The 22,934-nt window shown below is 46.0% G+C and overlaps 1 protein-coding gene across 11 annotated transcripts in view; it reads left to right on the top strand.

The window, feature by feature from the left end:
* The window catches only part of LOC137439290 (calcium-dependent secretion activator 1), a 539,275-nt gene that overhangs the window by 247,880 nt on the left and 268,461 nt on the right, over positions 1-22,934 (top strand). The window lies entirely within an intron of this gene.

The following is a 22,934-nucleotide window of genomic DNA, read 5'->3' as shown; positions in this document are numbered from 1 at the left end:
TAGAGGTGTTGCACACTTGCCTTTTACCTGTCTAGCCTGGGTTCTCCTAATCTCAACGCAGGTATAAAGTGCCAACCTTGTGTTTCGCTTGCGGAGCACTGCATCAATGTGTGTACCGTCCATTGGAAGGAGGTTGAGCCAAAGGACCCCTCTGCCACCACTGGTCGTTTGTGAACTTTAAAGATCCCTCGGTACTTTTCAGGAAGAGTAGACGAGTTGTCGCCAGCACCCTAAACAAATTAAATTCCTGCCCCGACGAGCTTCTCAGAAGGCAACGACAAACCACCCAGCACATCCCTTTCCAAAAGACTGCTTCAGCAGCACTGATGTCCAGGAAAAAGTGTCACATTGGTGATGATAAGGAATGTGGGTTGTTCTGAAAGAGGTTTCCTTTTTCATCACCGACTCGTCTCTAGATCTTGCAGCGCAATGGTATGAATGCTTTTTCTCCAACTTTCTTACCACACGCTCTACGCGCAAGCGCATCTTTGATCACGCTTCAGCTCTGCATAACCGTTGCAACAATTTTTGCTGATTTCCCAAAACAATCGAATGCTTTTGATTTTGCTCCTGAACCCTTATCAAATTACTATTGCTGCCAACATTCCTTAATGCCACCAGTAAAACTACAGCACTCTTAGGAGGTAATCTGGGTAATGTATCTATATAAATAATTCCCGTAGAGAGCAGGACAATTCATTTCTGAGACGTTTGAGTCAGAGCGAGTGTTTTTAATTCAAGTCATCTATTTTGGCAAAGGCTGCGAGACTGTCCGCAGCAATCCTGCCCTGTTGGCTAATGCAACCTGGGCCTGTTTTTGCAAGTGAAGTAAAATAAATCTTTGTTCACAGGCCAGGTTTGGCTCTTGTTCGTGCATTATGCCAAATGGAATCCCTGACAGCACGTTATTTGTTTAACTGGAAGTGATTGTGTTTGCGTGAAGTGCCATCAATATTTTCACTTGGGGCATTCAACTTGTGCTCCAGATATCATGTTTGAAGCAATCGAAACATGACAGGTAACAACGCTTGCATGTACAATTTTTGCGCACTGTGTGTCTATATATGAGGTGTGCTAATTAGCACAGTGAAGTGGCGTTGGCCATTTTGCGGTGCTTGACGAGAGGGTGGACCTGGTGAAGATTGCCGTGACGACCAAATCTGCTCGGCACAGACGCCATGTGGCATGTGCGAGTGCCACGGCAATGAGCTCCTCCAAGGAATTTGATAAAGCAACGTGGCATATTCCAACCAAATGGGAGTGGTGAGATTGGGTGATTTTTGGCAGAATTCAGAGAGCCATGAGCTTCATCATGCATGCAGGCTGCTTTTAATCTCAAGGGTGACATTATTATTATTATTAATATAATTATTCATCCCAGTGATTGTTTCAGGTAAAACTGATTGCCTCTTTGAGTTGTTTGGTGCTTTATTGTGCTGCACACACATTCACACATTAGCACAAATAATCGTAGATAACAGTAATAGCTTCTGTACACACACCATTTATGGATGGATGTCCACTCCTGCAGCTTCAGAAGCATATAGATGCTGAAGCAGTTTCTTGGCCCATTGGGTCCAATCCTGGTCGGGGCATCACTCCTACACGGGATACTCAGATGGCTCATTCATCCCAGTAAGCTGGTGCTCATTTCACCGACTTTGGAAGGATGATAGCCTGAGTCAACCCCACCTGGTGTTAAATTAATGACTGGGATTTGAACTCAGGACCCTAGAATCCCAAGCCAGCACCCCACCCGTTAAGCCAACACCAGGCTTGCGCACCATTTATACGTCTGCCCTTTTTCAGTGTGGGTACCATGGCAGGTTGTAGATGTATTTTGGTGGAAGTGCAGTATTGGAGATAAATATGGAACGGCACGAGTGGTTTGTATTATTATTATTATTTTGTATACAAGATCGAGGCTCGTGTAAGAGCTAAGAGTATACATAATCGTACAGGAGTCGCAATCATCGAGTAATTGCATGGCTGGCAGGATGACCTAGAGATGTGCACACTCACTTCTGAGCCATCTAGCTTGTTTGAATTTCGACCCAGCTACAACCTGTCATCCTGGTGTGTCGCAAGCAGGGTGATGATTCATCAGTGTGTGTGCCGTCCTTTGGATGGACATTAAGCTGGGGGTCCCGGCATTGGTCTGGTGGCATTGGTTGCGGTGGACCTTAAATATCCAATGGCATAATCCGCAAAGCTTAGGAAAGCTATCACTGGCGCCATGGCCAAATGCAAATTCCTGCCCAAACCTATAAGGTGTTGCATCAGCGGCATAGCCTCACCCTCTGCCAATGATGCTACTCACAGCCATGTGCTGCATATGGAAGAAGAAGAAGAAGTAATTGCATGTACAGTATATGCTGGTTGTTATGATGAAATTTAGGTTTTTAACTATTGTTACATATTTATGTGAATGTATGTGAATTACCATTCAGGTCTTTGCTTATCCGTGTGTAGTAGATTAAGGGTTGTTGTGGTTGGAGGGTCAGGAGCCCTTCTGAAAAAGTGTCCGGAAACGGAAGTGACCGTAAACGGAAGAGAAAAAGACACGAGGAAGAAGAGCGACGAGTATTCTTCTTCCTCGCCCCGCTCCGACGAAAGGTGGGATCGACCTTGCGCTGCGTGGAAAAGCGGCGTTCCGAAGCCCGTCTGGCGAGAGGAGTTACCGGGACGTGTACCTACCCGGTGGAGACGTCAAGTTGACGTGGGGCCGTGCATCGACCCCGCGTCTGGCACCGTTCGCGGCACCGTCTAAACAGACGCGTACGGGTCGCACGTTGGGGCCTAACACGCCTTGCAAGCGGCGTGGGGCTTTTGGCTTGCTTTACCGTACCCGCTTCACGTGGCCACGAGGGGCTGCAGCCGCGGTGCCTGGTACGATACCTGCCCGGTGGAAACACGTCCACCCGGGGTTCGTTCAACCGCCCGAGTGCGGCGACGCCGACCAGCATCTCGGTCAGGAGGGGCCCAGAGACATTGTGAGGGGCAGAGACCAAAAGGGGGTCGTGAGTACAGAAGTGGACACACATATATAAGATGGCCATCTTAATCATATAGGGAATTGATTGTGGATTGGGAATTGTTGATGGTTGTTTGTTGTTGATTGCTCGGGGAATATCCGTGATTGTATCATTGAAATCGTATGATATCCTTACCCTGGAAATATATCATTGCACATCAGTTTCTCTTGGGTGGAATTCATAGGGATTGCGTTGCGAAAGCGCATATATATAATACTACTTTCTGGCGAAGGTCCTCTCACGGTCCGGGGGTCACCGAGACCAGGTAGTCACCGAGGGGACCACGTAACAGAATTGGGGGCTCGTCCAAATTACGATTTGCGGATTCGCAATTGGGTCTACGTCCGGGATCTAAAAGTGTATTTGTATAAAATAATAAAATAATATTTTTATTAATTAAAATTTATTAATTAAGTATTAATTGGTAAATTTTTGGGGGAAATTGGGGTAAAGTCTTGGGTGAAGGTTAACAGGTGTTAACGATAGTCACCATGGCGTTTGTGGCACAGAACTTTGCGGTAACACCGAGTGAGGCACAGTTCCGAGCGTTACTAAAGTCGGACCTCTTGAAATTGGCCAAACATTTTAACTTGGAGGTCCGAACTAATTTGAGGAAGGCAGAGTTGCAGGCCACGGTGATACAATCTATGGTGGGATTAGGAACATGGGACGAGTTAGCCTGGGAGTGGCTACCCGAAGAACCAGAAGACGTTGAGCTCCGGAAACTGGAGTTGCAATTACGGAGCCAGGAACGGATCAAAGAAGAAGAAAGGAAAGCAGAAAAGGAAAGAGCAGAAGAAGAAAGGAAAGCAGAAAAGGAAAGATCAGAAGAGGAAAGGAAAGCAGAAGAGAGGAGAGGAGAGAAGAGAAGCAAGCAGAGGAAAGGAGAGTGGAACGAGAACTCCAGGAAAGGTTAAAAGAAGAAGAAAGGAAAGCAGAAGCGAGGAGAGAAGAGAAACAAGCAGAGGAAAGGAGAGTGGAACGAGAACTCCAGGAAAGGTTAAAAGAAGAAGAAAGGAAAGCAGAAGCGAGGAGAGAAGAGAAACAAGCAGAGGAAAGGAGAGTGGAACGAGAACTCCAGGAAAGGTTAGAAGGGAGAAAAGCAGAGGAGAGGAGAGCTGCAAGGGACCTCGAAGCAGAGGAGAGAAAAGCGGAAAGGGAATTAAAGGAACGTGACATGGAGCTTCAGCAAGAAATCAAATTCAAGGAGCTGGAGTTAATGAGAGAACGGGGAGAGGCACCACCCTTGCTGACGGGGTCGACACCTTAGCAGAAAACCTGGGATGTGGGCAGACATGTGAGGCTGGTTCCACCGTTCAGTGAAAAGGAAGTCGCGAAATTTTTTCCACACTTTGAGAAAGTGGCTCGACAATTAAACTGGCCGGAGGAGGCCTGGACCATACTCGTGCAAAGTGTGCTGGTGGGGAAAGCTCAGGAAATTTATTCGGCGCTACCAATGGACCAATGTGCAGATTATGAGGTACTGAAGAAGCACATCCTCAAAGCCTATGAGTTGGTTCCGGAAGCTTACAGGCAAAAATTCAGGAATGCCAGGAAGAGGGAGAGTGAGACCCATGTGGAGTTTGCCAGAGTGAAAGAAAACATGTTTGATCGGTGGTGTGAGTCAAAAGGAGTCGGGAAAGACTTCGAAACATTGCGGGACTTGATCCTGGTGGAGGAATTCCAGCAGTGTGTCCACGAGGACATCAAAGTGTACCTGCAGGAAAAGAAAGTACCAAAGTTGTGGGACGCAGCCACCATGGCAGATGATTATGCCTTAACCCACCGAATAGGGGTCCACGAACCTAACTCCTCGCCTAGATCTCCGCAGGGGAGGTGGGGAACAGCAGGTGCGGAGAACGACCATACATGGCATTGGCGGCGGCCTCGAGAGGATTATGGGGACAACGCGGATACCCCACCTGTTCGAAATCAGAGGGATGCGGGCCCAAGACAAACTTATAGTTCGGGGGGCCCGAGGCAGACCACGAGTTTTTCCTCCGGGCCTACTTGCGCTTTTTGCAAGAAACCTGGACACTTGATGTCCAGTTGTTACCGCATGAAAAGGGAAGACCCAGAGCGGAGTCCGACTATTACGACTCCAAATGCAATGGCCATTGTGAGAAATCGCCATCAAAAGGGTTACCAACCATTTATTTCAGAGGGGTTTGTGTCACGGGATGGAGCCTCGACTAACCGGAGACCGGTTAGGATATTAAGGGACACAGGGGCACATCAATCTTTAATGCTTGAAGGCATTTTGCCATGGTCCGAGGAGACGGCAACGGGGGATAGTGTTCGTTTACAGGGGATCGGAGGCGGTGTTAGTGCTCCACTTCAGGTCATCCATTTGGAGTCCGATTTGGTGTCAGGACCGGTCACCGTCGGTTTACAAGCCACGCTTCCTGTAGAGGGTGTATCTGTGGTTATCGGGAATGATTTGGCCGGGGGTCAAGTTTATGGTAACCTGAGGGTTGGTAAAGAGCCCAGCAGGGAAAATAACACCACACCAGCTCGGGATGGCGACAAAAGTGCCAAGTTATTTGTAGGGGGACTGAACTTCAAAACAGAGGAAGAAGTTCTGACCTCTGTCTTCAACAGATATGGGCCGCTGGTGGAAGTGCGGTTGGTAAGAGACAGGGAAACGCAACAGTCAAGAGGGTTCGGCTTTGTCACGTTTGCCAGCACAAAAGACGCCAGAGAGGCAGAGAAGAATTGGAATGGCAAGGATTTGGAGGGTCGGACCATAACAGTAGGGAAGGCATTTCGTAGGCGTCGAGAGGTCTACGGGAGAGGACAATTGGGCGGTAGTTTTGGTGGTGGCCGCAATCAATATTATTATGGAGGCTCCCTGAGTTACGGCAGCTCCCGAAGGAAGGATTGTCAAAGTGGTGGCCGAGAAGGAGACCGCTATTCATGGGACTACAGGGACAGGTGGTCCCACCATAATTATTAGGGAAGTTCTGAGAAGTTGAAGCACTGAATGCGGCGGAGCCGCCGAGCCAAGATTCCTACACGGATTAACCGTGAACGCCGTTCCTAAAGGCGTCCATGTAGTGAACTTTCATGCACGGACTAACCGTGAACTCCACGTTCCTCAAGGCGCCCATGTAGAGAACTTTCCTGCACGGACTAACCGTGAACTCCACGTTCCTAAAGGCATCCATGTAGTGAATACTCGGCTTGGCCTCCCGGAAAAAGTGCTATCGAGTTGCTTAACTTTGGATCTTTGATCAACCCCTTAACCTTCATTCACAAGAAACTGACGGTCAAAGTCAGAGGGTCATGAGATGGAGTTTGGCTTGGCAGGAGTCCAACGGAAATTGAACATGTAAAGGGCAGGGACAATGTCGTTGCTGGTGCTTAGTCCAGAGTGAGTAATCTGGGGGGGGTTGTGGTGAAATTTTGGTTGCTTTATTTTTAAGTGATAACTGTGCCTGGGGGGAACTGATAATGTGGGGGGGTTGAGTTATCTGGTTTGTTTATCCAAATTGGCCGGCAAAGAAAGTTTTCGCTGGGTTCAAACTTTCTTTCTTGAAGGGGGGGAGTGTTACATATTTATGTGAATGTATGTGAATTACCATTCAGGTCTTTGCTTATCCGTGTGTAGTAGATTAAGGGTTGTTGTGGTTGGAGGGTCAGGAGCCCTTCTGAAAAAGTGTCCGGAAACGGAAGTGACCGGAAACGGAAGAGAAAAAGACACGAGGAAGAAGAGCGACGAGTATTCTTCTTCCTCGCCCCGCTCCGACGAAAGGTGGGATCGACCTTGCGCTGCGTGGAAAAGCGGCGTTCCGAAGCCCGTCTGGCGAGAGGAGTTACCGGGACGTGTACCTACCCGGTGGAGACGTCAAGTTGACGTGGGGCCGTGCATCGACCCCGCGTCTGGCACCGTTCGCGGCACCGTCTAAACAGACGCGTACGGGTCGCACGTTGGGGCCTAACACGCCTTGCAAGCGGCGTGGGGCTTTTGGCTTGCTTTACCGTACCCGCTTCGCGTGGCCACGACGGGCTGCAGCCGCGGTGCCTGGTACGATACCTGCCCGGTGGAAACACGTCCACCCGGGGTTCGTTCAACCGCCCGAGTGCGGCGACGCCGACCAGCATCTCGGTCAGGAGGGGCCCAGAGACATTGTGAGGGGCAGAGACCAAAAGGGGGTCGTGAGTACAGAAGTGGACACACATATATAAGATGGCCATCTTAATCATATAGGGAATTGATTGTGGATTGGGAATTGTTGATGGTTGTTTGTTGTTGATTGCTCGGGGAATATCCGTGATTGTATCATTGAAATCGTATGATATCCTTACCCTGGAAATATATCATTGCACATCAGTTTCTCTTGGGTGGAATTCATCGGGATTGCGTTGCGAAAGCGCATATATATAATACTACTTTCTGGCGAAGGTCCTCTCACGGTCCGGGGGTCACCGAGACCAGGTAGTCACCGAGGGGACCACGTAACAGAATATAGAAAGTAAAATGTATAAAAAACAAAATCATATTTCTACAAAATACAACAAATTAATTTTCAGTATTTCTTTGCTGTGTTTTATATTTAAAAAATTGTACATTTTGCTTTCTTGAGAGTTATTTGGGAGTGAAAGGTGAAGAAGTAGCTTTGTTTGGTGTTGAGGCACAGATCTACGCAAGGTGTACATTGGACTAAGCAGACAAGGATGTGTAAACTGAATTGGTGCGAACATGAATCCAGTGCTAAACAAGATGAACTCCACCCAGCTGCCATTAGTTTACATGGTAACTACATTCCTGGAGCTGCCAGAAGAGTGAAGTAACTTTTGAAGCACTCACCCTGAAAGAACACAAGGTCAATGCTATTGATTGGACTGAGAGCCAGAGAGTTCCATAACTGGGATTTATTTGGGGCATTGGGGACTGGGAAGAATGCAGAAGCTGGTTGGTAATTGAACAGTGAGGTTGGTTGTTTGAGAGCAGAGAAAGTGGAGAAGAAGTGCTTTGAAATACATGTACCCGACAGCTGCCAATTAATGTTTTTATTGAATTTTTAAAACAAATGAAAAAAATTAATTAAACGCCCTGAAACTCGAACTTGTTCTGTAACTTATCATAACTAGCAACGGAACCCGCCCTATGGGCAGGGCTTCAATTGGGAAGCCCAAATGAAAAGGCAAAATATCAGAAATTGAAGGCTTTTTAAATTTTAAACAATTCATATAAACATCCGTTGAATCGTATCACACGCAAATCATCAAAATCTAAACAGTACTTGGCGCCCATTTTGAAAAAAGATTGAATTCTGCAAAACGGAAGCGGCTGCTGCACGTCTTTCTCAGTCGCACGTTTATGTGTGAAGAGTGCGCGCCAAATCTGTAACACGGAAGCGGCCGCTACACCCAGTTTCTCAGTCGCTTTGCACACGCTGCCGTGTTACTTCAGAGCCGCACGTTTATATCGGAAGAGTTCGTCAGGAGTCGATCTACTCTCTCCTGGTACGTAGAATAAACAGTATTTGTAGAATTTCAACCCGGTGTGTACCCTGGTTTAGAATAGGTACACCGTATCTCTGCGTGTCGTAAGAGGCGACGAAGAGGGTTGGCATCAGGAAGGGCATCCGGCCATAAAAAAAAAAACATTGCCTCAAAAAGAGAACCATGACAATTACAACTACATATGGGCAGGGTACAGCCTGAAGTGGAGATCGGTTTCTGAGGTTTGGGACATGGAATGTAGGGACAATGACAGGGAGATCAGGAGAAGTGGTGGAAGTATTGGTCAGAAGAAGAGTGGACATATGTTGTGTGCAAGAAACGAGATGGAAGGGAAGTGGTGTGAGTGGTGAAGGGTAGGCAGGGACAGAAATACAAGTTTGTGTGGCAAGGGTGCCCGGAGGGCGTGAATGGTGCTGGTGTCCTGTTTTCTGAGGAGTTTGTAGACAGTGTGGTGAGTGTGACTAGAGTGAGTGATAGGTTGATGATGGTGAAAATGATGATTGGAAAGCTCTTGGTGAACGTCATCTCGGGATATGCTCCGCAGGTTGGTCAGAGCGATGAAGAGAAGGACAAGTTCTGGTGTGCGATAGAGAAGCTGATGGAAAACGTGAAAGATGAGGAAGTTGTTGTGGTAGGAGGGGACCTAAATGGACATGTGGGAAGGAGTATGGACGGTTTTGAGGCAGTTCATGGGGGTTACGGATATGGTGTGAGAAATGGAGAAGGTGAAAGGATTTTGGAGTTTTGGAGTTTGCTACATACATGTCAGGTGGGTCGATGACAACCGTTGACTACCTGATGGTGCATAGGCGAGATATGGGGCACCACCGGGACACAAAGATGATCCTGGGGGAGGAGGCTGTTTCACAGCACCACTTGGTTGTCTGCGACATAAGGGTGAAAGGTGCGAGGAGAGCTCGGCGGGTGAAGTACCAACCGAGAATGAAGGTGTGGAGGTTGAAAGAGGTGACAGAAGGGAGGCATTAAAAGAGAGGCTGAGTCGGGTAGAGGATGATGTGGTTGAGCTTGAAAGTGGTTGGATGGCAATGAAAGATAGTCTGTTGGGAGCCGTTGGTGAGGTATGTGGATGGACAAAAGGACCACCGAGGCACTCGGAAACATGGTGGTGGGATGACGAAGTTGGAAAGAGGATTGACGAGAAGAGGAAGAAGTTCAAGGAGTGGCAGAAGGTTAAGGGTACGGGAGCAGAAAAAGCAGAGCATGAAAGTTATAAGGCAGCCAAGAAGGCTGCAAAGAAAGAGGTAGCAAAGGCGCAGGAGGCATGTAGGAAAATGTTCGGAGAACGCTTGGATTCGGAAGAGGGTCAGAGAGCGGTATTCAGGATTGCAAAGCAGATAGCGAAAGAGAGGTGTGATGTGATGGGGGTGCGTTGCTTGAAGGATGAAGTGGGACAAATCGTTGTGGACCCAGATGGAATTAAAGGAAGATGGAAAAGATGTTTGGAAATGCTATTGAATACAGAGAATGAATGGGATGGCAACATAGAGAGTAACCCAGTTTTAGGACCGGCAGAGAAGATAACTGAGAAGGAAGTTGAGGAAGCGATAAAAGCAATGAAGAGTAGAAAAGCGGGAGGGCCGACGGGAGTTGTGGGAGATATGTTGAAGGCAGCAGGAAGTTGGGGTGTGAAGAGAATGACAGAGATCTGTAATCTGGTGGTGAAACAACAACAACAACAACATGCATTTTAAGGCCATTTTCCCTGCTAGAGCGGGGGTTAGCCTTGCGGTCCCCATGACAATCTTCTCCATCTTGCCCTATTTTCTGCATCTCTCCTTGTTAACCCCCTTGCCCGCATTTCTTCTTCCACCATCTTTAGCCAAGTCTTTCTCAGTCTTCCCCGTCCTCTACTTCCTTCTACATTCATTTCCATCACTCTTCTCAACCAGTCACTTTCATCCTTCCTCAACACATGACCAAACCATCTCAACCTGTTCCTCTTCACAGCATCAATCACAGGCTCTATTCCCATCATTTTTCGCAATTCATCATTTGTCTTCCTCTCTCTCAACGATACTCTGCACATCCATCGAACCATTCGCATTTCCACCCTTTCCAACCTTCGTTGCTGCTCTACGTTCATTACCCATGTCTCGCTCCCATAAATCATAACACTTCTCACACATGCAGCACACACCTTTCCCTTCAGCTTCAACGACACTCCCCTCCTCATCAGCACACCACTCAGTTCCCTAAACTTCTTCCATGCACATCTCACTCTAGCAACCGTTGCCGAGTCTGATCCACCTTCTCCATTCAGCATGTCTCCGAGGTAGCAAAATGTTTTCACACCTTCCAGCTTCACGCCGTCTCCAAGATCCAACTCCACATTTCCTCCATCTGCAGCTCCCTCTGTGCACACCTTACATTTGAATGTAGCTGCCACACTGGTTAATGACCCTCTCAGACCACTACATTTTTGATGAACCCACTCAGCACACATTGTACATTGAATGGAGTTCACTCCGACACCCTTCCTGCACACAGCACAGGGCCACTTCCCAGTTCTTTCCACCTCACCACATGCTTTACCACTTGCCATCACCTTCGTCTTTCCGATATTCACCTTCAGACCTTTTGTCTCCATACATTCCTTCCACTTGTTCATCTTTTCCTATAGTCCATCCATACTTTCTGCAATCAACACCAGATCATCTGCATACAACAACTCCCACGGTAAACCTTCCTTTACGTACTGAGCCAGCACCTCCATCACAGCTACAAATAGTAGTGGACTTAGTACCGACCCCTGATGCACTCCCACCTTCACCTCAAACTCACCACTGTTCCCGTCCTTCGTCCTTACAGCTGTGCTCGCTCTTTTGTAGATTGCCATCACTACTCTGATCAACCATTCCTCCACTCCTAACTTCCTCATTGCCCATGTCAATACTTTGCGTGGAACCCTATCGAATGCTTTCTCCAGATCAACAAACCCAAGAAACAACTTCTTCCTCTTCTCCATGTACTTCTCCTGCAACTGCCTCACAATAAAAAGCGCGTCTGTCGTTCCTCTTCCTGGCATAAATCCAAACTGCATTTCGTCAGGCCGTGGTCTGGTGGTGAAAGTAGGCCGCATTCCAGTGGATTGGGAACTGAGTACCCTCGTTCCTCTATACAAGGGGAAAGGTGACCCTCTGGAGTGTGGCTCGTACCGAACGATAAAGTTATTGGAGCATGGAATGAAGGTATTGGAAAGGGTGTTGGAGAGGAGGATAAGGAAGAAGGTGAAGATCGACGAAATGCAGTTTGGATTTATGCCAGGAAGAGGAACGACAGATGTGCTCTTTATTTGAGGCAGTTGCAGGAGAAGTACATGGAGAAGAGGAAGAAGTTGTTTCTTGGGTTTGTTGATCTGGAGAAAGCATTCGATAGGGTTCCACGCGAAGTATTGACATGGGCATTGAGGAAGTTAGGAGTGGAGGAATGAAGTACCAACTTCTTTCCAAGTACCAAATGAAGTACCAAATGAAGTACCAAGTACCAAATGAAGATCAGAGTAGTGATGGCAATGTACAAAAGAGCGCGCACAGCTGTAAGGACGAAGGACGGGAACAGTGGTGAGTTTGAGGTGAAGGTGGGAGTGCATCAGGGGTCGGTACTAAGTCCACTACTATTTGTAGCTGTGATGGAGGTGCTGGCTCAGAACGTAAAGGGGGGTTTACCGTGGGAGTTGATGTATGCAGATGATCTGGTGTTGATTGTGGAAAGTATGGATGGACTGAAGGAAAAGATGAACAAGTGGAAGGAATGTATGGAGACAAAAGGTCTGAAGGTGAATATCGGAAAGACAAAGGTGATGGATGGCAAGGGGTAAAGCATGTGGTGAGGTCGAAAGAACTGGGAAGTGGCCATGTGCTGTGTGCAGGAAGGGTGTCGGAGTGAACTCCATTCAATGTACAATGTGCGCTGAGTGGGTTCATCAAAAATGCAGTGGTCTGAGAGGATCATTAACCAGTGTGGCAGCTACATTCAAATGTAAGGTGTGCACCAAGGGAGCTGCAGATGGAGGAAATGTTGAGTTGGATCTTGGAGATGGCGTGAACCTGGAAGGTGTGAAAACATTTTGCTACCTCGGAGACATGCTGAATGGAGAAGGTGGATCAGACTTGGCAACGGTTGCTCGAGTGAGATGTGCATGGAAGACGTTTCGGGAACTGAGTGGCGTGCTGATGAGGAGGAGAGTGTCGCTGAAGCTGAAGGGAAAGGTGTATGCTGCATGTGTGAGAAGTGTTATGATTTATGGGAGCGAGACATGGGTAATGAACGTAGAGCAGCAACGAAGGTTGGAAAGGCTGGAAATGCGAATGGTTCGACGGATGTGTGGAGTATCGTTGAGAGAGAGGAAGACAAATGATGAATTGCGAAAGATGATGGGAATAGAGCTTGTGATGGATGCTGTGAAGAGGAACAGGTTGAGATGCTTTGGTCATGTGTTGAGGAAGGATGAAAGTGACTGGTTGAGAAGAGTGATGGAAATGAATGTAGAAGGAAGTAGAGGATGGGGAAGACCGAGAAAGACTTGGCTAAAGATGGTGGAAGAAGAAATGCGGGCAAGGGGGTTAACAAGGAGAGATGCAGAAAATAGGGCAAAATGGAGAAGATTGTCATGGGGACCTCAAGGCTAACCCCCGCTCTAGCAGGGAAAATGGCCTTAAAATGTATGTTGTTGTTGTTGTTGTAGAATTTCAACAAAAGCCACATCACTGTTCATATCGGTAAATATTATTCCATCGTGTTTGGAAAAACTGGAAAATTGGAAAAATTGGAAAAACAATATAGCCTATTTTACTCCCAGGGGTCCCAGGAATACCCACGCAAAATATCGTTGCGATTTATTTATTTATTTATTTTCCATATGCGAAGCCGTTTTTGCGGTACCTTCGAATGGACGGACGGACATTTGGTGAATTATAGTAAGATGAAGCCATGCACTAAGTTTCAGTTGAATATGTTAAATGATAAGGGGGGGAAAAATGCAGAAAACCGCAGGTGGGGCAGACAGACAGGTGGACGGATGGAGAGTAAACCTATAGTCCCCTCCGAGTAGGGTACTCTTAAAGGAGCTGAGGAAAGAGACCATGTAGAGCTGTACGAGTGTCACAGACAAAGCAGCGAGCGTACTTCACCAGTCTATGATCAGAGCTATGTGCTTCTACCTGCTAGTAAGCCATTGCATTTGTGTGCCACATTGAACACATTCCAGTGTTCTCGGTATAGTACGAGCCTCAGAGGATTTGACTTTGCCGCACATCATCACCACCACCACTACTGCTGACTCTAATACCTGAGGTGGGGCTAAATTCTGCCCATGCTTGCCTACATGCACATCATCACCAACTGCATTGCCATCTCAGAAACTCCAACACTCTCTCTCTAGCTATGTGGGATTATGTGCCACGGCAGTCTGACGAGACCTTGCGGCTGTTCTTCCAACCTGTAGTGGACGAAAATCCTTTGCTATCATTTGCACACGGCTCTTGCCACTTCAACCAGTGGCAACACCTTGCTGACACTGATTGCTCGTTTATACATTTCCCTCGTTATTCCTGTGTATTTCTCCAAACTTCTGTACCATTTAGTTTCTGCTCACAAAGAACATTGACCCTGCTGCTGGTCCTGTAATTACCAACGCCACCTAAGATGGACGGAGGATGTGTTTTCACCCCTGTCTGTCAGCTTGTCTTTGAACAGGATATCTCAAAAAGTTGTGGATGGATTCGGATGAAATTTGGTGGGCACATTGTGTGTGTGACAAGGACAAAATGGTTAGATTTTGGTGAAGATCCAGATGCTATAATTTTCAAGTGATTCTTCACTTTTAAGGGAATGGGCCAAACTGATATATAGCACGATATCTCAAAAAGTTATACACGGATTCGGTTGAAACTTGGTGGACAAATTGCATGTGTGACGAGGACAAATTGGGTCCATTTTGGTGAAGATCAAAATTCAGATCTGGGTACGAGTTTTTAAATTATTAAAGTGTTTCTTCACCGTTTTGAGTTGGGGTAAAAAACGATACATAGTAGGATGTCTAAAAATGTTGTGGACAAGTTATGCCGAAACTTGGTGGATGGGTTTATTCGGTGACTATGACAAGTGATTATATTTAGGTTTAGGACTGGTGTTGGGCTAGCGGCTAGGGTGCCGGCTTAGGATCCTAGGATCCTGGGTTCGAATCCCGGTCGATCGGTGAATTAACGCCAGGGGGGTTGACTCAGCCTGTCATTAACGCCAGGGGGGTTGACTCAGCCTGTCATCCTTCCGAGGTCGGCTAATTGAGTACCAGTTCACTGGTAATTCCCCGTTTGTCGTAAAAAGGCGACAAAAAGGGTTGGCGGCAGGAAGGGCATCCGGCCGTAAAACATTGCTTCAAAAAGGGGACCAAAAAAACAACAACAACCGCGGTCCCCGAAAAAGGCCAACCCCCGCTTGCGGGGAAAAATGGCCTCTAAAGGTGGTTTTTTTGGGGTTTTTTTTTTTAGGACGTGGCGGAAGCACACGCTCTACCAAGTGCCTTTCTAGTTTAAATCTATATTATAATAGCCGTAGATGATTCTGTCTGTCTGTCTGTCTATCTGTTGGGTGTCTGTCCGGGGTGTGGCTTACTCGGTTTGCAGAGTAGCTCCACCCATAGCTCCACCCATTCTGGGAGTGGCTATAAACAAATATCCACCATTTTATTAACTCGCATAGCTTTGAGTCCTGTTTTGTAGGCCCGTGGTGTCTTGCTCTCCCCCAGTTTTATTTCAAATCAAATTCGATAAATCATTTCATTTTTCACAGTCGCTAACATAGTTTTAGACTCGGTTGAAAAAAAACGGGAAGAAAATCCGATGAAAGTTGCCGTTTATAGAACGAAATGAATTCTCAAAGGCCTGTAACTTCAAGGCCATTGAGTCTCTCTCACGCCTTTATCTCCAATCTAACTCACCATATGATTTCATTTTTATCGATGGTTTTACTTTTAGACTCGGTGTCAGCAATAATTGAGAACAATCCACACACGCGGGAAAATGCAGAGATATATTTTTTAAAATCGCGTCATGGTGTATCATACACCGCCCAACATGACACCGCCGGCAATGTGTCGATATATATTAAAAATTCGCTTTTGCTTTTCCGTTATGATATATTACTATTTCGTTTGATGATAGTCGTCACAAAAACGTCAACAATGATGCCGACATATATTTCTTCGTTTTTATTTCATTCAACATATTAGCCGGAAGTAAAATATGTTTCAGGAAATTACCGAGAGATATTTCTTCGTTTTTTTTATTAGTTATGTGCGCATACACTTTAAATAGGTTTATTTGAAATCTTTAATTTTCCACAATATAATTTACTTGCCATTTATCATTTGATGATTACGAGACAAATTCCTCTTGAGGATCGTGACAATTCATGCGTTGCGTGGAAACTTCCATTTCCAAAATGAATGAGACGATCGATGAAGAACGACTCGGTGTCACCAACGCGGGAAAATGCAGAGATATATTTTTTAAAATACACCATATCACCGCACAACACCGCCCAACAGCTAACAAGTATCATACACCGCCCAACAGCCAACGAGTATCATACACCGCCCAACATGACACAGACAGCAACATGTCGACATTATCGCTTTTTCTTTAAACCGAGTGAACCGAGCCGAACCGAATACACCGCGTGAATTCACCGAGCGAATTTCAGCCAATTCCACCTATTTCTTCGTTTTTATTTTATTCGTTACCAGCAGAAGTACCCAGCGTTGCCGGGCGGGGGAGGGGGGAAGGGCACGTACACTTTAAACATGTATATACATGTGGGATGTGGGATATATACATGTGGGACATGTGTACGTGTGTGTACGTGTGTACACGTGTGTACGTGTGTGTACGTGTGTGTGTGCGCGTGAATATGTGTGTGTGTGTGTATATATGTGTGTGTATGTGTATGTAGGCTAACCCCCGCTCTAGTAGGGAAAATGGCCTTAAAATGCATGTTGTTGTTGTATGTGTATATACATGTCTGTGTGTGTGTGTTTGTGTGTATATGTGTCTGTACGTGTGTGTGTGTGTGTGTCTGTTTTTGTGTGTGTGTGTGTGTGTGTGTGTGTGTGTGTGTGTGTGTGTGTGTGTGTGTGTGTGTGTGTGTGTGTGTGTGTGTGTGTGTGTGTGTGTGTGTGGAGATGTATATATGTGTATATATGTGTATATGTGGATACATATGTGTATACATATTTGCATATGTGCATATGTGTATATGTGTCTGTACGTGTGTGTGTGTGTGTGTGTGTGTGTGTGTGTGTGTGTGTGTGTGTGTGCGTGTGTGTCGATGTACGTGTGTGTGTATGTGTATATGTGTGTGGGTGTATATGTGTGTGTGTGTGTATATGTAAACATGGGCCGGTGTGTGTGTAAAGTGTGAGGAGGTATTGGAGAGGAAAATGCAGAGATATATTTTTTTAAATCGCGCCATGATGATAAACGAAAATACACCGCCTAAAATAACAGTCGACATATCTATCTATAATTCCAGTAATCTCTGTCTGTACGTTTGTACGTTTGTCTGTCTGTGACCGCTGTTTCTCGACAACCACGGGTCCGATATACTTTTCACTTGCCAGGTATATTGCTGGGGACCCGAGGATGTGCCTTTTCAAGGTTTCATATTAATCGGACAATTACTTACCGAGCTATGTCCAAAAAACGATTCAACCAATCAGAGAGCAGCGAACGATCGCGTGTGCCGGCGTTGCGAATGGACCAAACCATTCCATGTAAATAGAGGGGGGGGTTCTGTGGTCGTTGCGAATGGACGAAACCATTTCATGTAAATAGAGGGGGGGGGATTGTCACTGTACTCGCAAGCCGTTCGCCGTTCGCTTTGGCGTTGCGAATGGACCAAACCATTTCATGTAAATAGAGGGGGGGGGGATATAATTTTAGATAGATATATAGTACGGGCATATATATAGTACCGAGCTATGTCCAAAAAACGATTCAACCAATCAGAGAGCAGCGAACGATCGCGTGTGCCGAACGTGGAGGACACACTCTGCCTCGGATGGCACATTTGAGAGCGTATTCATTTATTTCACGTTTGCAAACTATGTTGGCGTTAACCTATGTTTTAAAACTAATAAAACCGAATTTGCGATTCATTCGCTTTCCTGCGCGTTTGTGCACGCGATGGCGATTTCTTTACCAAACTCCGGAAGCCGTTCGCTTTGGACCAAACCATTGCATGTAAATAGAGGGGGGGGATTGTCACCGTACTCGCAAGCCGTTCGCTTTGGACCAAACCATTTCATGTAAATAGAGGGGGGGGGGGGATATAATTTTAGATATAGATATAGTACGGGCAATGCCCTAGTATTTAAAATTCGCCATACACATCCATGCGGGAATCCCACGGGCATGGATGTGTGTGACATTTCGACATATTGAGTTACATGCTGCGCCTGCACATTCAGTTATATAAGATGGTTACTGGCAATTGATCACATCCACAAATGATGTAATCCACACAATTTATGTACTTTACATAACGTTAATAGGAATACATGCCCGTGTAGATGGGAATGACATATAATTCACCGAAAACGTTGAAGCAACCGCATAATATTACAGTGATGTTTAACTCTGAGAATAGTTCTAAATTTAAAAAACTTTCTTCTGATATTTGTGATTTATTTCAAACAAACTGTATTTCCCAGCTACACGGGCATGTATTCCTATTAACGTTATGTAAAGTACATAAATTGTGTGGATTACATCATTTGTGGATGTGATCAATTACCAGTAACCATTTTATATAACTGAATGTGCAGGTGCAGCATCTAACTCAATATGTCGAAATGTCACACACGTCCATGCCCGTGGGATTCCCACGGGTGACCCCGCTAGTGTTGTATATTCTACTTAGATGGGCTGATAGGATGGCCGTAGAGGTACGCACCCTCGCCCCAAGGTTTTCTAGCCTGGGTTTGAATCCTGACCCAGCTATAAACCGTCAGTTCGGTGTTTCACAGGCAGGATGATTCATCAATGTGTCCCTCGGATGGACGTTAAAACTGGGAGTCCCGTCTGCCAGCATGGGTTGGTGGACGTTAAAGATCCAATGGTGTCTTTCACAAAGAGTTGACGAGTATCGCCGGCACCATGGCCAAATTCCAAATTCCTGCCCTAACTAGGTGAACGTCAGGCCTGGCCAAGCCGGTTCGTGAAAGACTTGGGCCAAGCTTTTCTCTGCCGACCCCTCAAGGTGGGATAATAGTGGCCATTAAAGAGCAACAAAAAATGTTATATGTTTCTGCTTAATATGTTTCCAGAGAATTGGAGCAGTTTGCTAGGAAACTTTTTTTTTTAACTTTTACTTTAAATATGGATTCAATATATTTAGTGCTCGCAGTTACACCCACCCTTCGAGCGGGAGCGCCCTCCTCGGCCCACTGGTCTGCCACAATGGAGATATAACCCAAATAATAACACCTGCGTGAAATCTGAAAAAAATATTTTGCAGAAAATATAAAATTGGTGTCGAAAATTGGTGCCTGAAATGTTGGTGTCGATTGCCCCGAGTCTCGGACGGACATACAAACAGACATGCATGCAGACACTGCTCTGTTTTATATGTTATAAAAAAAGATTTGTAATCTGAACGTATCACGTACTTAACTCCAGGAAATATGGATTTTAAATGTACATCGTAGCCATGATATAAAAGCAGAAAGAGTGTTTACTTATAGGTAAATAATAGGTTTTTGAAAGGTCAATATCTACAAAAATAGCAAAACAACCCAATTGCATCATAATCAACTAGCATGGCCAACTTGGTCTCCAAGTGATTGAATTACTGTATTTGAGTACTAGAATAATTATCTGACAGTATATTTTGTGATTTCAGAAAACTTACAGAAATTTCAGAAAATTTCCGATCCCTTTACTTCAAAAAATAAATAAATCGCTTCACTCTTGCTGTTTCGTACCATATTGAATCAACAACACACAGATTTGATATCATGGTGCATTCGCACATGTTTCTCGCTGTGTAGAAGTGGTCAGAATTTCCCAGAGGCTTCTGAAGCCAACTGCGGTAGCTGTTTGAAAACACATGGACATTGGACAATCAATTGAAGCGGGAACCGGAACTGTGAGAAATATGAGGCCTGTCGGTGACCGGAAGCTAATCTGTTTTCACTCGTTTTAAAGACGAGGCAAGGCCAGCTTGGGTTTTATCATCATTTTAATTTCTGGGTTGTATGTGGAGATTGTTGGTATTATAATAAAGACTTTGTATCCAGCCGTTGTACGATGTAGCATGATCTGTTCCGCAAATACTAGTTTGGCCTCCAAATGGCGCTGGTTATTTGAGTTGTTCCATGAATCAATGTTAGTTTTGTGCAGGTCACTGATATTCTTGGCTGGTATACAGGCCTCCATGCTTCACTGGAGATGTGACCATTAACTATGATGCTGTTCTCCTACCATCTGCGATTACTCGCGTACTCTTCATGCAGGACACCATGGGATCTTTAACATCCACCATCTAATGCTGGCAGATAGGATTCCCATTTAATGCCCGTTGAGGGAGAGACGACACACAGACTGGGCAAACAAGTGGAACATGTCTTTCAATCCTGACAAATCTCACACTCTTACGATGTCTCTCCGAAAAGACCAACTGGACAACCCTCCCATCCACTTTCTGAATAATCCTCTCCAAGAAGTTCTGTCACTCAAGCTTTTGGGTCTCACTATCTGCCATGATCTTTCCTGGAAAAACCACATTTCAAATCTGGCCTCCAAAGCCAGTCGCCGACTGGGCATCCTCCGTCGTGCGAAGTCCTTCCTTGGCACACCTGAGCTCCTCACCACATACAAGGCTTTCATCCGCAGCTCAATGGAATACTGCTCTCCCCTCTGGGCTGGTGCTCCTGCCTCACACCTAGCTCGCCTTTGCGCTGTTGAAACCAAAGCATTCAGAATCATTGGAATCTCCCGCGATGAAGCTAACTCCAAGGGCCTCTCACTCACTCACCGCAGGCAGGTCGGTGGTCTTTCCGTCTTCTACCGACTCCTCTCTGGCCTTGCCCCCCCAGCTCTCTCTGGGCTCTGTCCCGCAAATATTCCTACAGGTCGCACAAGATCTGCCTGCAACCCTCTTTTGGTTAAACTGCCAAAATCAAGACTCTCTGCTCACCTTCACTCCTTCATTCCTCTTTTCTCCCGCCTCTGGAACAAACTCCCTCACTCTCTTCAATCCCACTCCACCCGCCAAGTCTTTAAAACAGCTGTTCACCACCATCTCTTATCTTCCCCCATCCAAAACCTTGATCTTTTCTACCCCCGCTAATTTCACCCCAATTCCCCTTTTTGAAATACCAACTTCTGTCCTGGAAGTCCTTGGTGTCCTTGTGCTTTATTGGTGTCCTCCCTCCCCCCCCCCCCCCCCCTTCCCATGCCTCCTCCCCCCGGGCCCTCTCCCTTCCACACATCTCACTGCTCTCGGATGTTGTGTTTGTGTGCTTCCCCTTTTCTCCCCATCTTGTCTTCCGCTCCCTCTTTTTGTGTATTTTGTTTGTCTGGTCGATTTGTTTGTGAAGTAAATGTTAGCTCTTTCACGAGCCTCGATTCAGTATACAAAAAAAAAAAAAAAAAACACATTGATGAATCACACTGCCTGGGAAACACTGAGATGACAGTTTATAGCTGGGCCGGGATTCAAACCCATGCTAGGTGGCTTGGAAGCGAGTGTGCGGAACTCTATGCCATCCTGTCAGTACTGGATTACAATGATTCTGGCCTGGTGCACGGATTTTCATGAAGCAAAGCAGTGGAATTCCTTACGTACAGTGTTTGGATTTCGTACCATATTCGTCAGTTCTATTATGATTTCCATTACCAGCTGTGGCACATTAAAAGTTGCTACAGTTTGTAGGTGAACCTTCAACGTGCTCGTGTAGACATGATGGCCATCTGGACAAACAAGGACTTCAGGACCTGACATCAAAGCTGCTTGGGTATCATTTTGATGTGATCAAAGGGTACTGATTACAATTTCATATGTGATAAAATAACCGTTTGGGATCTTTTTGTAGGTTTTCCTTTTAAACCTAACTAGCCGAAACCCGTGGAACATCCACGGAAGGGAGGATGTGGTGTATGGATAGAGTGTACCATTATGGATGGCATAGGGGATTTGCTTGTCCGAGTAAGAGTTAGGAAGAAAGATGAGAATGAAGAGTGCGTATATGAACAACGTATTTATTGCAATCTACTTAAACTAGGGCATTGCCCGTACTATATCTATATCTAAAATTATATCCCCCCCCCCTCTATTTACATGAAATGGTTTGGTCCAAAGCGAACGGCTTGCGAGTACGGTGACAATCCCCCCCCTCTATTTACATGCAATGGTTTGGTCCAAAGCGAACGGCTTCCGGAGTTTGGTAAAGAAATCGCCATCGCGTGCACAAACGCGCAGGAAAGCGAATGAATCGCAAATTCGGTTTTATTAGTTTTAAAACATAGTTTAACGCCAACATAGTTTGCAAACGTGAAATAAATGAATACGCTCTCAAATGTGCCATCCGAGGCAGAGTGTGTCCTCCACGTTCGGCACACGCGATCGTTCGCTGCTCTCTGATTGGTTGAATCGTTTTTTGGACATAGCTCGGTAAGTAATTGTCCGATTAATATGAAACCTTGAAAAGGCACATCCTCGGGTCCCCAGCAATATACCTGGCAAGTTAAAAGTATATCGGACCCGTGGTTGTCGAGAAACAGCGGTCACAGACAAACAAACGTACAGACGTACAAACGTACAGAGATTACTGGAATTATTCTACTTAAATGACAACGCTACGATATACTTTTGAAAAATGAATGGATTCATAATAGGAATCGGCATAGCACCACTCTGGGATTGTCCACTCAGTGGACGGCTTGCTGTCGCCTTCGACTGTCCAATCAGCGGACGGCTTGCTTCGCCTTCGCCCAGCAGACGCCAATACGATGGCGTCGTAAGATGGCGTCGTATCGGCAGTTAATCGGATGCTTTTGGGCCCCAACGTCGGCTAATTCAGATTTTTCGAGTATGGCTGTACGTGATAAACAAAGAGTGCGGTTCGTAGATCGTAAATCCATTAGTGCCGTGGGCATCGGGTCACTGGGTGCGGCGTAAAAGGGATAACAAAGTCGAGTCCTTACGCTATTATTATATAGATGCTTTGAAGGATAAAATGACTTCATTGGGGAGAGAGAATGCAAGTGGGTGGCTCGGCAGCAGTTTGGTCATGGAATGTGTAGAAAAAGGGATATGGAGATTTGACGTGAAGAGTGAAAAATCTGTTAAAATCACCGAGGGTGTGGAATGGTGATTATTTCCAAGTTCTTCAATAATTCCTGACAACCA

This window comes from Myxine glutinosa, chromosome 1 (genome assembly GCF_964187855.1).
Source record: "Myxine glutinosa chromosome 1, kmMyxGlut1.1, whole genome shotgun sequence".
NCBI lineage: Eukaryota > Metazoa > Chordata > Myxini > Myxiniformes > Myxinidae > Myxine > Myxine glutinosa.
The sequence above is the reverse complement of the archived record's forward strand: the minus strand, read 5'-3'. Positions and strand labels throughout refer to the sequence as shown.